Here is a 17,315-nt window from a genome sequence, read left to right as displayed (position 1 = left end):
GTGACTGACCTTCTTGATATGTAAATAAATGCCATCGTCTCTAAGACCTGTTTTATATATTGAGTCACATTCATTTTCCATGATGCCACTGTTTGACACTTTATTAATGATATGATAAAGCTACTGAAAGTAGTTTGAGATTCAGTTTCTGACCACAATCAACATAAAATCTAGCTAAACATATACCTACTAGGTAAATGAATTATTAAAGTACATGAATTTACATAAATTAAAAGAATAAAGTATAGAGAAATGTAATGGAATAGTCATGTGGGTATGCTGAATATGAAGCAAGAAGAATTTGATAATGTGAACAGCAAAGAGAAACTATGAAGAATTTCCATCTGCAATTGCAGAGAAGAAAAACTGCAAGACTAAGAAATGAAGAATGATATCACTGATAAGTGAACAGGAACAACACAACAGTTTGAAAATTACAACAATGGAAGTAGAAATAATTCCCTTTGAATATGACAAATTTAAGGTAAAGCTAATGTGCCATTATCTACTATACAGACTCATGGAATTAGAAGAAAATATGGAAAGTGCTATAAATTCCCTAATAGAGTGCATGGTTACAAAAGGAGAAGACAGAAAAGGTCATGAGGTCATGAAATGGTTAGTGGGTTATCTTTTAATAGATTTGAAATATATGGCAAGGAACTTTAAATCAGTGTTTGAAAGTATGTAAAATAAAAGAAAGTATATATACAAGTTAATTATGGAAAATTTTTTTCTTGGATTATCAATAGAATCAAGTTTTACCAGCCACATACACACATGAAATCAGTTTCATTATTTCTATGTGACATTTTGGAATAAAAATGTATATTATTCAGCTTATATATGTTTCCTGTTTATGAAATATATATCCAATGGACATTAAATCATTTCAAAAACTATAAACAATCCCCAAAAGACTAATAATTACACTTTGTGCATGCTAAGTCACTTCACTCTTGTCCAAGTCTTTGCAACCCCATGGACTATAGCCCACCAGGCTCCTCCACAGCGGGATTCTCCAGGCAAGAATACCGGAGTGGGTTGCCATTCCCTTCTCCAGGAGATCTTCCTGAGCCAGGGACTGAACCTGCATCTCTTATGTCTCCTGTATTGGATGGCAGATTCTTTACCACTAGCACCACCTGAGAAACCCAAAGTGTTAGTAGCTCAGTCGTGTCCAACTCTTGGAGTCTTTCCACCCCTATGAACTGTCACCCACCAGGCTCCTCTGTCTGTTGAATTCTCCAGGCAAGAATACTGGAGCATGTAGCCATTCCCTTCTCCAGGGGATCTTCCTGACCCAGGGATTGGAGTTATTCTAAAAAACATGCAGTAGAATCCAAAGGATCAAAGGTGGAATGATTAACTAGCTTAGAGCACCCTAAAGCTACTACTTTAAAGATGAAAATACATTTGAATACATAAGTTCCAGTGTGATAATTCAAAAAATTTTTTATTTATTTAATATTTCCACCTTTTATTTTCAAAGCAGAAAAAAAAGGAAGACAACTTTTGCTCTCCGATTCAAATCCTTTTTGAAATAAGATAGGATAATAACTAAGTGTAATTTGTAAAGTGTATCTTTGGGGGGGCAATTCTGTGAGTTAATTCCTAAGATGAGAGTGTGCCTTCATCGCTTTTACTTTATATTCCTTTTTCTCCTGACTTTCCTTAGCTTTACATGGTCAAGATCTGGTTTTCTCTCCAAGTAGCCTGAGAGAATTAAATTCTGTCATGGTTCACAGAATCAGAAGGCTAACTTCAAAATCTTGTTATCCTAAACAGATTGCATACAGGTTAGGAACTTTAAACATAATAATCAGCAATGTGTTTTCAATTCCAGAGGGGCTGCAATGAGGTCTGCAGTCAATGATACAGTCTTGTCTAGTCTGCCACTATGGGTAATGGTGCAGAAAAAAACAATATATGATGCATGACAGATGAAGATTGAAGACGGAGAATCAAAACAGACTGAGCTCTTTATTCACAAAGCAACTGAGCTACAGTAATCAATTTACCTATGACCAAGTGAGTGTTAGGAGGGGAAAATTCCAGGCAAGGTTACAGTCTCATCTAGGGAACTATAGGATCCTACTGACAAATACAGTACGAAAACAAGAGAATGCCTATCACTGCCAGCCAGGAGGATCTAGATTTCTTCATCAGCAGGCGCCTGGTCCCCTGTAATAAAGGAGGCTTTCTTTAAGCGTTAGAGAAAACATTTACTTCATCCAGTGTCAGATTGCAATAATGTTCATTTCCAGACATTATGGGATCTGTGTTTAAATACACTCTCTCAAAGTGGAACCTTCGCTAAAGCATAGGGTCTGTTTAGTTCATGCTTCTCCCTGAAAAAGTTCAACGTGCTATCCTCTACCTTCACATTCCCATGATGAAGGAAACTTAAAAAAAAAAAAAAAAAGATTGTCAACGTTCTTATTCTTATCAAGTTTCCAAGCCATTTTTAGAAACCTCCTAGGCTGGAGGGTGTAAAAAAGGTATGCAAATATTGCTCCAGTTTAAGAACTTAAACTCTAAAACTGTGACTAAGTTATTAGAGTCCTTACAGTATATAGAGTGGTCCTCAACATTCCAAAATCTCTGAAGAACATTAATTTTCTTAAGGGGGAAAGGGAGGAAGAGGTTGTGGGAAATCTATACTCTTTTAGCAAAGTCTCCTGTTTATTAAACAGTTTGACGACATTAGAAAAGTACTTTGAATTATAAAAGTGATTTTTAAATTGAATTGTCTTCACTGTGGTTTATAACTAACATATGAAGTTAACCACGATAAACTCATCAAGAAAATTAGAATAAATTTTACAGACAAGAATAAAAGTAAGAATATTTCTGCATTAAATAAAATACTAGTTATCACAATACAGATATGTGGATATCTGCAAACTAAAACACAGGGCTTAAAATGGAGTAAGATCAGTTGATAATCATGACATATCTCTACCCATAATTGTTTATAACATATTCATAGAAACCTACTCTCTTAGGTCCTGGAGAAAACAACACATAAGATACTAATGACATTGTCTTTACTTCTTTCTCACTCCTTCACCTCATAACCACTGCTAGAAATTATAAACTTACATGAGAGAAATTTTGATACATAAGCAGGCATATTCAATAAAATATGGTAAGTTTTATAACAAAAATATGAATAGAGTTCTTTTACACAAGGAATTAGGAGTCTCCCAGGAGATTTCATTTGACTTAAATCATAAAGTCTAGCAAAGAACCAAAGGATGAAAGATCAGTTGAGCAATTTGGGCTATTTAAGCTAGGGAAAATTCAATTTACAAAATTAATGTCCATGAGGATCAGTTTCAGTACATGATAAGTAATCATTTAAAATTTTGGTATAATGTTAAACCAGTATCCTGAATGCTCACAATATAAGAGACTCTGAATATTCAATTTTCAATGGCTAGCAGTGAGTACCGGGGAGAGGGAAAGAAATATAAGACTTTCTTTTCTCTAACCTTGAGTTATCATTTCACTTAAAATACAGTTGATAAACTAAATATCAATCCATGGAATGCTACTCATCAAACTGATAAGCTATGACTTTTAGGTACTCCATTTGGGATCCTTTTAATCTCAAATCTCAGAAAATTGAACACTAATAGTTTATAATCACATTAGTTTGATTAGCTAATAGTTATTGGTAGGTTCCTGGCACAAAATTGTTGCTCTCTATTTTTTAATATCACATTAACATGAATACAAAAATGAATGACTATTTCATTTAACATTATCTTTAGACATACACTTGATAGAAAAATACAGCAACAAATTTAAATGGATATGAACAAAGTAATGTTAAATTTGAATCACTGAGCAGCTGGAGAAAAATATTTTACAGAAAATTCACTCAATTCTGCAGACTACACATACAAAATAGTGCAATTCTCTACTGAATCATTCCTCTCTATTTATCATCCTATCCTGATTTACCATCTCTTTTATTATTCTTTTCTCCTTATTCCTTACCAATTCAGCCTGCATAGTATCTATTTATCCTAAAGGCTATTAAAGTACAAAATATATTTCTCAGTGAACCTTTGAACATTAGCAAACAGTTAGATGAATTCTAGGGTAAATTCAACTTCACATTAGATGGTGTGAAGCTGTAAGAGAAATTTCAGAGAAAACATTTTTCACTCTAAAAGATTATAGACAATTTCTCACACGAAAATAGACTAAGAAGAAGAAACACAGGAGTATCCATACCTGTAAAATAAATGTACTAGACTAGAAGACCTTAATCTTAAGGGATCTGCACATTTGGTAAAGTAAATATGACATATTTTACAGTTTCAAGGAGTAAATTTTACATTATAGATTCATTTAAAATGTCACAGTACTTACTCATTCAAGTGATGTCATTCTTTGAAGATTCATTAATCTTTCCAGTCACATGGATCTATTTTATAAGGGTTTTCTAAATTCAAATACCACATCACAGTTACTAAATAGAACTTTATTTTAAAAAGTCAAGCTCTTCTAAATGGTGTGAAATCTGTCCCTCTATAAAACAAGGGGAACATTCACAAATAATATGTAAATATATGAATCATAACTATGTCACAATATGAATGCATTATTTTTAAAAAGTTTAAAGTCAACTGAAGAACATATTAAAATATTATGAGAAGTGAGACAAAAATAGTTTATATATTATATATGTGTATATATATATACACATATATAAAACACATCCTTTCCCTATTATTTTCATATTATTTTTCAAACTAAGATTTAAATGCCTCATGGGTTGGAATTACTGCTCTCAGGGACTACTATGCTCTCCTCTGTACACAGGATTAGAAAAATAGTAGGAACATAGGAGATTCTCTGTAAATGTCATTTATTTGGAGTGTAGCTCATATGTCACTGTTACCTTAATTAAGGCACTGTATAAAACATTTAAAATGAATATACCTTCATTTAAACCTTATTTTCCATATATTTTGACCTATTATGAACAATATAATTCAGAAAGAGTTAAGAAACATATTGGATTTGAGCCATTGAGGGAATACAACATCTATTTTTAGTTTGATTCAAATTTTAGTTATTCAGATTGCTGTTTTGGTTTTGACTAGATACAGCCTGAAAGGTTAGTTCTGAATAAAAACTATTCCTGGAAATTATGATTTTCACTTCAAAACCAGCAGGGGTATTTTCTGATACCCTATGTTTCAGATAAGTTATGCAGCTATCTTTTTATGAGAACTGTAAATTAGGTTAAAAGAAAAGTTGTAAATGCTGCTTAGAGATATGCTTATAAATAGTTATTTTATAATATTAATTAGTTTATAGTGACTGAAATGATATTTGCAATTAAGGGTATAAATTCTCTTTTCTTATATGAAAAGAAACAATAAATATGTAATTATTGTTATCATTTTGTCACTAAGTCTTGTCTGACTCTTTTATGATCCCATGGACTGTAGACCAACAGGCTCCTCTCTCCATTGGATTTTCCAGGCAAGAATACTGGAGTGAGTTGCCATTTCCTTCTCCAGGGGATCTTCCTGACCCAGGAATCCAACCCATGTCTCCCACATTGCAGGCAGATTCTTTACCACTGGGTCACCAGTGATCCTCCCTTTTTAAGCAGTACAACCTTAAAAAGGGTTATGAAATTTAACTCCAAGTTCCCTCAAAGTCCACATCCAAGCAGGAAAATGTGTAAAGATAAATTCCAAGACTTTTATATTTGAACTTCTGGGTCTGATACTCAAAGAAAACGAATTCCCTTTCTGTTTAAAATTTCAATGACTTTTCTGAAGAAGATTTAAGCCCAACATAATAATAGCAGATTGGCATGTTTACAAATTAGTGTTTTGGGGCTGAGAATAAACTAGAACGTATGGATAGAGGCAACTATTCCTAACACCCTGATTTGCTCCGCAATTTTTTTTTTTTTTTTTTGCTTAGAAGTCAAGAGATCTAGCAGCAAGTTTAAATCTAACATGTAAATGCCATGTGACTGCTCCAGAGTCGTTTAATCTATCTATGCCCTAGTTTTCTCATCTTTGTAATCAGAGGGTTTTGAAGAACTATTATCTGTATATCAGACGCCGGTGGAATCAAACGGCGTTCACCAGTGGATGAGCGCCCAGAGGGAGGGAGGCAAGAGCGCTTCACATCCCAGAGACGATGACACTGAGAGGTCACAGCCTGCTGCAGCGACTCCCACAGGCACTCAGGAGCAGAGGAGGCTGAAGTGTATCATGGAGGCACGAGGCGGACAGAGCCGGGGGACAGGCAGAGCAGGGAGAACATCTGGAGGAACCGGCCTGTGGGAGTTAGGAAAAACACAACCTCCACTGTGTTCCCCTCGCGGCTGCCAAGGGTCTGGAGAGTCTCAACTATCATCCATAATCAGGACCATGGAGGGGAGGAAATACAGAAGAGAGATAAATACGGGGAGCCCAGCTACAGAAGAGGCCTGAAAGAAGGGAGGCCAAGGAAGGTGAAAAAGGAAAGAAGTCGTGTTTGTAGGACCACTTCGTCATCTGCAAGGTGACAGGAGGGAACAAAAGAAAGGAGAGTGAAAGTCAAGTCTATGGGACTCGAGGAAGGGCAAGCAGACTGCGCAGAGCATTTTAGGGAGCTGCACTTCAAAGGGAATGAGAGCAGCTGTTGAGCAAGGGCTGTGATGGAAGCTATTAGTATCATATGAATTCAAAGAAAATAAAAGATTAATAGCAGCTGATATCTACACAGAATCTTCACATTTGGCCAAGTACTGGTAATTTGTTATAATTCAAATATTTGATAGATATTAGATGAGAACTTCAAACTGAAAAACAAGTTAAATTAGAAAGTTGGGAGAAAGTATCTGAGTCATACTGTGAATGTCACGGTAAGTGTATTAGATCCCAGACAAAGAATTTATTTCCTTTAGGAAAAAACAATGAAGACAGAGAAATTGCAATGTGATTAAAGAAACTGCTATGAAAGTCATCTAAATGAAAATACAAGTGAGACTGAAATTTTTATTAGAAAGGAGGAAGACAATTTATGGCAAGGGGTTGATGTACTGTATTTGCTGACAAATATCTGCTTTAGAGCTAGAAAATAATAAATGTTTGTTGACTTATCAATGAAATTTTGTATTTTATTGCACATAACTTGACATGGCTCCCATTCTCTGTCCTTTCTAAAGTCACAAACAGACATAATCTTGTTTCTACAGAAACCCAGAGGCCTACCACAGATGTGCAGTGCCAGTGAGCAGGCAGTAGAAGGCAGAAATTAAGCTAAACATCCTGAATAGTAGAGGAAAAAATACAGTATTCATAGGCAATTGGCATACAGAGGCCAAGACCAAAGAATGCCCTGAATGCCAAAAGAAAGGTAGCAGCTTATGGATATTATATCAACAAGTAGTAGGTCCCTGGGCTATGTAGGCAGAATAAGATAAAGATATGGTATGAGATAGACAAGGCCCTACTCCCATTGAATATACATCTAGGAAAATATACGAATATCAGAAAATATTTGCTTAGCAAGGACAGGGCAGAATCACAATGATGAGAACTGTGCAAGTGTCAAAGTTGGACAAGCATAGAGATTTATGCACAGTCTAACAGAAATGAGCTAAAACTATTTTGACTTCTCTTTTTAAGCTAGAACTTCCCCTCTGACATAAGGTGAGCTGAGCTTACAGGCTGCAATTAACTGGTACTAGCTGTGAAAAAAAGTGAGTCAAAAATTCTAGGAACTAGACAGGTCTTGATAAACTGAATTTTGAATTTTCACAAATGACTCTTTGGAAGTATAAGGAATACAGGCCATTTTTTACAGTAGAAAAATATAGTATTATCAATGCAAAGTGCTTTATGATTTCAGTTGCTTTTTGGAGGTAGGCAACAGCCAGTGAAAATCAGGGTTAAAAAAGACTTGCTAACACATGAAGACTACAAACCAAAGAAATATAAGATTCTTTTTGTTAAAGTATGTTGCTGATATCACCAGACCAGATACCTGGATGATTTTGTACACAATATGGTACAAATGAATTTTCACTGTGGGAAGTACCCATGTGCTTATAAAACAAAATAATCAGGGAAGGACTCTCAGGAATTTAGTGGACACAATTTCACAGCAGCAGCAGCTGTGAGGAAAAAAAAAAAATCAGGACCCTGATAAGTGCCAGCAAAGCCTTGTGATGAAAGTGGTTGGTCAGTGGAGTGTACCTCCAAGTGGCAAATGTCCAGGAACAAGTTACAAAGGGATACTACTGCGATGACTCCAAATGACAGCTGACTTTTCTATGAATACTTTGGAGGATATAGGGGTCAGCAGCATGATAACTTTAGGCTACTACAGTAAACATGGGGAAAAATATTCAGTATCTTGGTGACTTTTCCATCTGGTAACTCTACACACAGTGGCCTCTTAGACACTCAAAGTTGAACTCTAATGTGAATACCACAAACTCTGGCAGAAGCTGGAGATAATGGTGGAGCAAAGAGGAGGCACCAGGCAATGGGACAAGGGAGGAGGCTGAAAGCAGATGCAATGGTAGTGGTATGTTAAGAATCTTAAGCTATATGTTGGGTTCATGGTTTTAAGGTTTTTGTGCTTCATAACTTACATGTTGCATGTATTAATTTTTTTTGCATGTTTCAAATAATAATAAATTTGAAAATAAAAGAAATAGGAGTTGAAAAGTGAGCATGTGGACTTAAGAGTTAATGAAAGGCAAAAGCAAAGGAAATAATTAAATGTAAACATGATCCTGTTTTCCCAAGATAGCCTCAGTTTCCACTTATTGTCTCAGTGTAAGTATTAATAAAGTAAGAGTGCCCCCATTTACTCTCAAAACTGTCCAATTTTTAATGTTTATCCCATAAGATTTCTGCCCCTTGGAACAGAACCAAGACCATGACAGATTTCACTCTCATGATTAGGCTGTGTTTTATGGCATAGTTGCTTTTATTAAAAAAAAAAAAAAACTATCTGGAATGGACCACCTTAAACAAGTGAGCCCTTAAAAGGGACAGGCCTCTTTTTGAAGAAAGAGATTTGAAGTATTCGAGATATGCTACAAGGGAGATTTTTCATTCTGTGTTAGGACAGAAGGAGTCATGTGCAAGGAATGTAGTCAGCCTCTAAGATTTGAGAATGGCTCTTGGCTGGCAGCTAAGGGGACCACAGTCCCATAACCACAAGGAACTGAATTCTGTCACAACTATGTTACCTTGGAAGAAAACCCTGACCTCCTAATGAGACTACAGCACTAGCCAACATCTTTACTTCAGCCTTGTAAGATCTGGGATATCTGGGATATATTGGGCCCAGACTTCTGACCTACAAAACTGTGAGCTCACAAAGCAGCTAGGTTTGTTGTATTTGTTACAAGGCAATTGACCACAAATGTGGTTAAGCTAGAAATACTTGAATACTCAAATTTTAGTTTCAAACTCTATGGTATGAAAAAAGAAGTAGCAGAAAAAGAAATTTTAAGTCAAAAAAGGCACAGATTTCAAAATTAGAATCAATCAAGTTGCTAAAGGCTACATTAATGATCCTGACAAAATATAAAGATATTTAAGAAACAAAGGTTTTTCTGAGAACTACAAACTCTTAGACTGAGCTGATGACAAACAGCCACCAGTGTTTTACTTGCAAAATTGGACATCTCAAGTTTGTGGTTTGTGTGTCTAGCAAGAAATATTTCCATTTGATCATGGAAAAATTCTAAGTCAGTCATACATCCAATCTGTAGTAACTTGAAAAAAAATAAAATGTACTTATAACAGTATATAGTATAGTATGTTACCAAGTTCATGTTATTAAATATGGTTATATTCATATTTGTGTTTATGCTTTTAACTTGAAGGGTATAACTAAGACATAAAAGGATGTAATCCCTTATTTTAAAAAAAGAACCTAAAATTATACTCCTCCTATTTAAATACTTCTGTAAGTCTGCTCTAATAGTCGTATGAGGAAGACAGCTATCTAAAAGTAAAAATAAAATACTATTTGATAAATACTGCAAGAAATATATAATCCCAGTATCAGAGGAATAAAAAAACAATGGAAATAACAACTAAATTTCTCGTTAGAACTCCAGGAATCCTATAAAGAACAGGTGAATTTGGAGCTGCATCTTTAAGCACTGTCTATAGCACCTGTTAAGTGTTATAAACACTCAACTCACTGAAAACCTGATGCTCCTTGAATGTGCTAAGCCCTTCACAAATCCTTGCTTTGGCACAATTTTTTTCTACATTTCCTATTAATATTTCCTATCTTCTTAGTTTTTCAAATTTCATCTAACCCATGGAAAGTTATAGTTTTTAAAGAACTAATATATTTCAAACTCTTCTGGAAGCCTGCAGCTTTCCCATCAAGAGTTAATGTCTATGTCTCTTCTTAAAACCGAGCAGCACTTTGTGACTGCCTCAACCAATGGACTATGGCGCAGGTAACACAATGTGAAATCCAAGGCTATATTAGAAAAATGCTATGTACTTTCACCCTGTTTACTTGGGACCTTAGATCTTAGGACCCACCTACCATGTTATGAGGAAGTTCAAGCAGCCTGTGAAGAGGTTCCTATATAGAAGACCCAGGGTTAAAAGTAAAGTCGCTCAGTCATGTCAAATTCTTTGTGACTCCATGGACTATACAGTCATGGCAGATTCATGTTGATATATGGCAAAACCAGTACAGTATTATAAAGTAAAATAAAGTAAAATATATATATATATTAGAGTGGATAGCCGTTCCCTTCTCTAGGGGATCTTCCCAGCCCAGAGATCAAACCCAGGTCTCCCATACTACAGACGGATTCTTTATCAGCTGAGCCACCAGAGAAGCTCATAGAAGGCCCAAGGCCCTTTCAAATCAACAGCCAGCGCCAACTAGACAGAGAGTGAGTGAGTACCTTGAAAGCTGGTCCTTTAATCACTATTTGACCTGTCCCAAGAAAGCAGCCATAGTTCGTTCCTACAAAGCACTGCACAAAATACAGTTCACTGAGTAAAATAAACGTTGTTTTAAGCCACTAAATTTGGGGGCTCTGTTATAATAATAAATACTTGGAACATTATCCTTAAAGATGCAGCTCAGAATTTACTGGATAGCTGTGGCAGCAATCCAGTTTATACATTCCTGCAGAAAAAATAATTTACTGAAAAATATTTGATTAACAATGTTGTCTTAGTTTCAGGTATACAGCAAAGTGATTCAGTTATATATATTAAGTTATGGATTATCACAAGGCACTGAATACAGTTCCTTTTGCTATATAGTAGGCCCTTGTTTATCTGTTTTATACATGTATGTGTCCTACGTTGCTTCAGTCATGTCCAACTCTTTGTGACCCTATGGACTGTAGCCTGCCAAACTCCTCTATCGTAGTCTATATCTGTTAATTCCATGCTCCCAATTCACCCTCCTCTTGTCTTTCCCATTTGGTAAACATAAAATTGTTGTCTATGTCTGTCAGTCTGTTTCTATTTTGTAAATAAGTTCACTTGTATCACTTTTTTTTAGATTCCACATTTAAGTGATATCATATGATATTTATCTTTCTCTGTCTGGTTTACTTCACATAGTATGATAATCTCTAAGTCCACTCATGTTACTGCATCTCACCTTATTTCATTCTTTTTTATGGCTGAGTATTGATGCTGGGAGGGATCGGGGGCAGGAGGAGAAGGGGACGACAGAGGATGAGATGGCTGGATGGCATCACTGACTCGATGGATATGAGTCTGAGTGAACTCCGGGAGTTGGTGATGGACAGGGAGGCCTGGCGTCCTGCAATTCATGGGGTCACAAAGAGTCGGACATGACTAAACGACTGAACTGAACTGATGATGTAGAAAAAAAGGAACCTTCCTCCACTGCTGGTGGGTAATTGGTGTGGCCACTAAGGAAAACAGTATGGAGGTTCCTTAAAACACTAAAAATACAGTCGCCATGTGATCCAGAAATCCCAATCCTAAGACTATATCCAGAAAAAATGAAAACTCTAATTTGAAAATATACATGTATCCGATTGCCCATAGAAGTACTATTGTCAGTAACCAAGACATGGAAGGAACCCAAGTGTCCATCAACAGATGAATGGATAAAAAAATTGTTTTGTATATATATATATATATATATAGTTGTATACAAATTCAGTTCAGTCGCTCAGTCATGTCTGACTCTTTGCGACCCCATGAATCGCAGCACGTCAGGCCTCCCTGTCCATCACCAACTCCCGGAGTTCACTCAAATTCACGTCCATCGAGTCGGTGATGCCATCTAGCCATCTCATCCTCTGTCGTCCCCTTCTCCTCCTGCCCCCAATCCCTTCCAGCATCAGAGTCTTTTCCAATGAGTAACTCTTCGCATAAGGTGGCCAAAGTACTGGAGCATCATTCCTTCCAAAGAACACCCAGGACTGATCTCCTTTCGAATGGACTGGTTGGATCTCCTTGCAGTCCAAGGGACTCTCAAGAGTCTTCTCCATAGTTCAAAAGCATCAATTTTTTGGCACTCAGCCTTCTTCACAGTCCAACTCTCACATCCACACATGACTACTGGAAAAACCATAGCCTTGACTAGATGGACCTTTTTTGGCAAAGTAATGTCTCTGCTTTTCAATATGCTATCTAGGTTGGTCATAACTTTCCTTCCAAGGAGTAAGCGTCTTTTAATTTCATGGCTGCAGTCACCATCTGCAGTGATTTTGGAGCCCAAAAATATAAAGTCTGACACTGTTTCCACCATTTCCCCATCAATTTGCCATAAAGTGATGGGACCAGATGCCATGATCTTAGTTTTCTGAATGTTGAGCTTTAAGCCAACTTTTTCACTCTCTTCTTTCACTTTCAAGAGGCTTTTTAGTTCCTCTTCACTTTCTGCCATAAGGGTGGTGTCACATCTGCATATCTGAGGTTATTGATATTTCTCCCGGCAATCTTGATTCCAGCTTGTGCTTCTTCCAGCCTAGCGTTTCTCATGATGTACTCTGCATAAAAGTTAAATAAGCAAGGTGACAATATACAGCCTTGTTCAGTTCAGTTCAGTCGCTCAGTTGTGTCCAACTGTTTGTGACCCCATGAATTGGAGCACGCCAGGCTTCCCTCTCCATCACCAACTCCCGGAGTTCACTCAGATTCACGTTCATCAACTCAGTGATGCCATCCAGCCGTCTCATCCTCGGTCGCCCCCCTTTTCCTCCTGCCCCCAATCCCTTCCAGAATCAAAGTCTTTTCCAATGAGTCAACTCTTCGCATGAGGTGGCCAAAGTACTGGAGTTTCAGCTTTAGCATCATTCCTTCCACAGAAATCCCAGGGTTGATCTCCTTCAGAATGGACTGGTTGGATCTCCTTGCAGTCCAAGGGACTGTCAAGAGTCTTCTCCAGCACCACAGTAAAAAAGCATGAATTCTTCAGCGCTCAGCCTTCTTCACAGTCCAACTCTCACATCCATACATGACTACTGGAAAAACCATAGCCTTGACTAGACGGACCTTAGTCGGCAAAGTAATGTCTCTGCTTTTCAACATACTATCTAGGTTGGTCATAACTTTTCTTCCAAGGAGTAAGCGTCTTACAGCCTTGAGGTACTCCTTTTCCTATTTGGAACCAGTCTGTTGTTCCATGTCCAGTTCTAACTGTTGTTTCCTGATCTGCATATAGGTTTCTTAAGAGGCAGGTCAGGTGGTCTGGTATTCCCATCTCTTTCAGAATTGTCCACAGTTTGCGGTGATCCACACAGTCAAAGGCTTTTGCATAGTCAGTAAAGCAGAAATAGATGTTTTTCTGGAACTCTCTTGCTTTTTCCATGATCCAGCAGATGTTGGCAATTTGATCTCTGGTTCCTCTGCCTTGTCTAAAACCAGCTTGAACATCTGGAAGTTCATGGTTCATGTATTGCTGAAGCCTGGTTTGGAGAATTTTGAGCATTACTTTACTAGCATGTGAGATGGGTGCAAGTGTGCAGTAGTTTGAGCATTCATTGACATAGCCTTTCTTTGGGGTTGGAATGAAAACTGACCTTTTCCAGTCCTGTGGTCACTGCTGAGTGTTCCAAATTTGCTGGCATATTGAGTGCAGCACTTTCACAGCATCATCTTTCTGGATTTGAAATAGCTCAACTGGAATTCCATCACCTCCACTAGCTTTGTTCGTAGTGATGCTTTCTAAGGCCCACTTGACTTCACATTCCAGGATGTCTGCCTCTAGGTGAGTGATCACACTATCATGATTATCTTGGTCGTGAAGATCTTTTTTGTACAGTTTCTTCTGTGTATTCTTGCCATCTCTTCTTAATATCTTCTGCTTCTGTTATGTCCATACCATTTCTGTCCTTTAACGAGCCCATTTTTGCATGAAATGTTCCCTTGGTATTTCTAATTTTCTTGAAGAGATCTCTAGTCTTTCCCATTCTGTTGTTTTCCTGTATTTCTTTGCATTGGAATACGAGGAAGTCTTTCTTGTTCAGTTGTGTCCAATTCTTTGTGACCCCATGGACTGCAGTGCACCAGGCTTTCCTGCCCATCACCAAGTCACAAACCTCTGGCCATAGTTCCTTATGCACTCTGACTATCAGATCTAATCCCTTGAATCTATTTGTCACTTCCAGTGTATAATCATAAGGGATTTGATTCAGGTCAAACCTGACTGGGTAGTGGTTTTCCCTACTTTCTTCAATTTAAGTCTGAATTTGGCAATAAGGAGTTCATGATCTGAGCCACACTCAGCTCCCAGTCTTGTTTTTGTGGACTGTATACAGCTTCTCCATCTTTGGCTGCAAAGAATATCATCAATCTGATTTTTTTTTTGACCATATGGGGATGTCCATGTGTAGAGTTGTCTCTTGTGCTGTTGGAAGAGGGTGTTTGCTATGACCATTGCGTTCTCTTGGCAAAACTCTGTTAGCCTTTGTCCTGTATCATTTTGTACTCCAAGGCCAAAGTTTCCTGTACTCCAGGTATCTCTTGACTTCCTACTTTTGCATTCCAGCCCCCAGTGATGAAAAGGACATCTTTTTTTGGTTGTTAGTTCTAGAAGATCTTGTATGTCTTCATAGAACCATTCAACTTCAACTTCTTTAGCATTACTGGTTATTGCATAAACTTGGATTACTGTAATATTGAATGGTTTGCCTTGAAAATGAACAGAGATTATTTGTTGTCTTTGAGATTGCACCCAAGTACTGCATTTCAGACTCTTTTGTGGCATATGAGGGCTACTCCATTTCTTCAAAGGGATTCTTGCCCATAGTAGTAGATATAATGGTCATCTGAATTAAATTCACCTGTTCCAGTCCATTTGAGTTCACTGATTCCTAAAATGTTGTTCACTCTTGCCATCTCTTGTTTGACCACTTCCAATTTACCCATGAACAATCTACATATAGTTGCTGTTTAGTCGCTAAGTCATGTACGACTCTTTTGCAACCCCATGGACTGCAGCCCACCAGGCTCCTTCTGTCCATGGGATTTTCTAGGCAACAATACTCAAGTGCATTGCCATTTCCTTCTCCAGGGGATCTTCCTGACCCAGGGATCAAACCTATGTTTACTCTATTGACAGGCGGATTCTTTATCACTGAGTCACCAGGGAAGCCTATATATATATACATTCTTTATAATGTTACAGTTCTAAGGTAAATTCACTTTTATTCCTCTCTCTTTGCTCTTCTTCCACTTGATTTGTATCTCTTCTGCAGCTCTTATCACATGGTATTTTATTTCTGCTTTTGAATAACTGTCTTCCTAATTTGAGATCCTCAAATAGCTTCAAATAGGAACTATTTCATTATGTCTATCTAATGCCTAATACAGTGAAAAGAACATATAAGGTATGTAGTTAGTAAGAGCTTGTTGATCTTGTGAAATAAAGGCTGAATTAACAAAGAAATGAGAGAAAGATCATGTGATTGTAGTGATGAAATGGTCATTATTTTTGTTTGCGCAGAGGCTTTCCTGTGAGTCCTCCCTTCTCTTTGTAGATTCCACTGCTTTAAACACACAAAACAAGGCTGCATGCTAAGATGCTTCAGTAGTGTCAAGGCTGGTCCAGTTATAAACCAATGTTCCCACCAACAGTCTTGATTGAAGTTTACTGTTTTTCAGACTCTTTCTCCTGGCTACTTGAAATGACTGGAGACAAGACTACTGAGGGATATTAAAGGCTAGTTATCTTAAGTGAGCTCTCTAGTCTATGGGTCAGCAAAATTACCCTGTAAAGGCTCAGAAATAAATATTTTCAGCTTTGTAGGCAAAGCTCTCTGCAAACAATTCTGTCACTATAATCCCATCATTGTAGCACTAAAGCAACCACATGCGATACAAAAATGAATGGGTGGAAGTATGTTTCTGTAAAACTTTATTTATGATCACTGAAATTTGATTCTCATATAATTCTTCTGTGTCACAAAGTAGTATTATCTTTAGTTTTCTAATTATTAAAAACTTAAGCAAAACAAAATCTTATTAGCTTGCAGGCAATGGTGTTTGGTGTTTGTACCATTATTTTCAGGCTACAGATTTAGAGAGAAGCTTTGCTAGGTCCTGCAGCTGAGTCCCCCAAGCTACCTGCCCCTGCTTCAAGAGCTCCAATTATGTGAGCACATTAGCAACCTTTAAATCAGTCTTTCTATTTGTTTATTTGTTTAATTGCTTATTTGAGTTGATGCAAGTTTTTTGTACACGTGTGCCCAAAAGACATCAATGCACACAAGACCGTGTGATTAATTTTACGACAAGAAAAGAACTATAACATGCAGTTAAAACAAAACAAAACAAACAAGAAAAACTTCATAGTTTAAAAGAAAACCATGTCTCTAAATATGGAGTGTAAAACAGCTTGAAGAACACTAATTATTTTGTTTCAATTAACTCTAATAAAATTGAAAGTCGCAAGTGTGCCTAATAACATTTACCATCGAGGTCTCAAAAAAAAAAAAAATTGTTGAATGGGTGTATTTTGGAAGTAGAAGTGTCGGTAAAAATTAAAAATCTCCTAAGTGAGGTTTTATAAATTGGATTATCAGAGCAAACCTTCAGGTATGAGCAAATTGACTAGGTTTCTATGCTAAATTATGCAATTCACGGTTGAGAAATAATTCTGGAAAACAAATTTAAATATAATTTGAACTTAATGATGCCTTCATTACCGCACTATTAAAAGCTACAAGAGATGCTTTTAGTCAAATTACTTTTTGTGGTGCATTAATGAAAACACACACACAATTCAGTTAGGCGCCTGACTGCTCTATCCCACGTTTCCACTGTTTATAGACAGACCAGGAGTAAGTTATCCAG

The sequence above is a fragment of the Capricornis sumatraensis genome, chromosome 17 (genome assembly GCF_032405125.1).
Source record: "Capricornis sumatraensis isolate serow.1 chromosome 17, serow.2, whole genome shotgun sequence".
NCBI classification, from domain to species: domain Eukaryota; kingdom Metazoa; phylum Chordata; class Mammalia; order Artiodactyla; family Bovidae; genus Capricornis; species Capricornis sumatraensis.
Note: the sequence above shows the minus strand (reverse complement) of the source record.